Source organism: Xiphophorus maculatus, chromosome 4 (assembly GCF_002775205.1).
Source record: "Xiphophorus maculatus strain JP 163 A chromosome 4, X_maculatus-5.0-male, whole genome shotgun sequence".
Classification (NCBI taxonomy): domain Eukaryota; kingdom Metazoa; phylum Chordata; class Actinopteri; order Cyprinodontiformes; family Poeciliidae; genus Xiphophorus; species Xiphophorus maculatus.
In genome coordinates, this window is record NC_036446.1 from 25,100,203 (window position 1) to 25,103,560 (window position 3,358).

Sequence of the window (3,358 nt, forward strand, 5' to 3'; positions counted from 1 at the left end):
TTTACGGCCCTGAATTGGTCTTTTTAGATTTCTTGTATAAATTTTTCTTTTCCATTTTTTCCCCCTGCTTAAAAAAAAAAGGTAGATGTTGATGCTTTGTATTTTTGTGTATTTCTGTTGATCTACAAATAAAATCTCAAACCTGTTCTACTATTTTAATTATGGGGTTAAAATTGTCTATTGATCATATATTTTCATCTTTAATTATTGTGATTCCAAGATATTTAACTTAATTTGCCCTTTAAATTAGATTTAATGGAAAGTAATTCACATTTGTTTAGATTTAGAGTCAAACCAGAAGCTTTGGAAAAGGTGTTGATGATTTGAATAGAGTTTTTTTATTTCACATGTATTCTTTAAAAAGGGTGCAGTGTCATCAGCAAGCTGGGAAATTACGATATTTCTGTTTGCAACATTAATCCCTGGAATTTTTTCCTTGATTTTAACAGAAAGAATTTGCACGGCCAGAATGAATAGATATGGGGAAACTGGACACCCTTGTCTGAGACCTCTGTCCCCCTTGTCACATTGTGATGTCACAACGTGACATCACAATATAACTCCAAAGGCAGAATTCTGACATCACCAGCGATTATATAAGCGCCTCACATCATCTACTGTCATCACAGCCGTTTAGCAGCCGTTGTTGACACGTTTCTCTCGAGAATTTATTTAGCAGTTCACAGTAAGATTTTAAACTTTGTTTGGTGCACATTTCATTTGGAGATTTACATCAAACTTAACGTGACATTTGTACCGAGTTTCTAGAGAAGTGATTTTAGCTGACAACTTGAAACAAGCAAAGGTTACAATGGAGTCCGACCAACATAGAGTCGAAGAGGTTGCATCCGACAACATTGTCCAAAGAGAATTACAGCCAGCCAATCCACTCAAGCGCAAGAAGAAGAAGGTGCCATTTGCAGTCTGGTTGGAGCAGCAAGAGCTTAAGGTTTCTGCTGAAAATATCGAACAGCAGGACGTTTCACCGGTGACTGAAAATGAGTCGATCGCCAAAGCGCTGGAGACACAGGATCAAGAAGGGAAGAAAAGTCCATCTACAGGTAATCCCAAGGACAACATCCAGGCAGACAATTTAACTGAGGTTCCTGATGTTCAGACAGCAGAAAATGTTCAAAGTGGGTGTTTAAGTGAAATTCAAAATTTGCCCCAGGCTTCTGAAAACACAACAAGTCAAGCAAAGTGTTCGTGTCTTGCCACATTTAAGGAGACTGAATTAGGATACAAAGAAATGCAGAAATATTTAATGAAACAGCTTGATGAGATGTTCGATGAAAATAAAAAACTACGTGCTAAACTTAGACAGCAGCAAGAGCTGGTGAGGAAACTACAGTCAGAGAGCAGACAGAGCAAGAGTTCAATGATCACTGTTCAAATTCAGAGAGATTCACGAGACAGCCCAAAGCAGAGAACAGTGAATTATCAAGCTTCTTCAGTACAAACAGAGATGGATGGACAGGAAACTAGCTACCCATTAAAACCAGTCAGTCGAACAATTTCAACCCAAACTGAGATGGATGTGCTGGAAACCAGTCGTAACTTGAAACCGTCGAACAACGAAATGCAGAAATATCTAATGAAACAGCTCGATGAGATGTTCGATACAAATAAAAAACTAAGTGCTAAACTTAGACAGCAGCAAGAGCTGGCGAGGAAAGGACTCTCAGAGAGCAGGCAGAGCAAGAAGTCAGTGGTTTCTGTTCAGACTCAGACAGATCCACAAGAAAACCCAAAGCAGAAAACAGCAAATTATCAATCTGCTTCAACTCAAACTGAGATGGATGTACAGGAAACCAGCCATCCATTAAAACCAGTGAGTCAAACAATTTCGACACAAACTGAGATGGATCTAGAGGAAACCAGCCATCCAGTAAAACCAGTCAGTCAAACAATTGCGACACAAACTGAGATGGATCTAGAGGAAACCAGCCATCCATTAAAACCAGTCAGTCAAACAATTTCGACACAAACTGAGATCTCTTTATTGATACAAAAACAGCCCTCTGAAACACAACTGAATGGGCATCAGGATCAGCAGACCACAATATTGAAGAGATCGACAGGTAAGAACAGGACAGAGTCAGCAATGAAAGCTGCCTATGAGCTGGAGATCCACAATAATGAAAACGGTGAACAACAAGAAGGGTCTATACTAGGAACAGTTGTGGATCATATAGCCTCCATTAAAACTTACATTTGTATGATTGAAACAGAGATCGCTAAGGTAGAGCAGCTCAATGAAGGAGGAACGGTCTCTGAAAACCAACTAAGTGGGGACCAGCAAGATGATAAAAAACCATCGAAGAAATCTAAGCGCAAGAACAAAAGAAAGGCAGCAAAGAAAGCTGCCTGTGAGCCGGAGACCCTCAGCAATGATAAGGTTTCTGTGGAAGACACTGAACAGGATGGAGTGTCAATACCGGAAAACTTCTTTTCCGAAATCGTCGGGGATCAGACAGCCTCCATCATAGCCGAGATTCATACCAATGAAACAGTGATTGGTGAACTACAGCAGGCGACTAGAGATGAAATAGTGACTGAAATACAACAAAATGAGGATCAGCCAGATGACAAAAGGCCATTGGCTAATTCAAAATGTATGAAAAAGAGAAAGACGGCAAAGAAAGCTAAACTGGAAACCGTTGTAAATAAAATAGAGACGGATCAAAACTTGATCCACAAAAATAAGACACCAAAACCAGATTTAGAAACACTAGATATCCCACAGACAGCTTCTGAGCAAATGGAGACAAAACCTTGCAAAGTCTCAGAAGACGTAACAGGTAGGGTTCCTATAGTTTCCACAGAAGGGGAGAGTGGTCTGGTAGAAAAACAGAAAACATCGCCTCCACAGGTAAAGGTTGCATTAAATGAAGATGGAGTCCAAACAACACCTGAGGAATCAGAGACTCAAGCAGCTGGAGAGTCAGTGGAGCAGAACAACGTCTCTGAACAGGAAGAGAGCCCCATGAAACAGATTTCTCTGTGGAGGCGAATAAAAAAGGCTCTAACTCCATCATGTCTGCGCCAGTTCAAAGGCAGAGGTAACGTCCATTCAGCGTAGACACCAATGGTGGGGCCATGTGTGGGTTGGGTGATTGGCGGTAATTGGAAAAAGAGCTACTGTTGTTAATTGGACATTTTAATATTAAAAAGCCAGGACTGCACGGTGGGAAACGTCTCCCCGTGCAGCTGTGGGTTCACTCCGGGTGCTCCGGCTTCTCCCATGTTCAACATCAGTACTCATGTTCATTCGTTGTAAGATTTTTATTGCTAATTCTAAACAGAAAATAAGACAACCACATTTATTAATTAAAGGGAGAATTGGAAAAAGAAAATG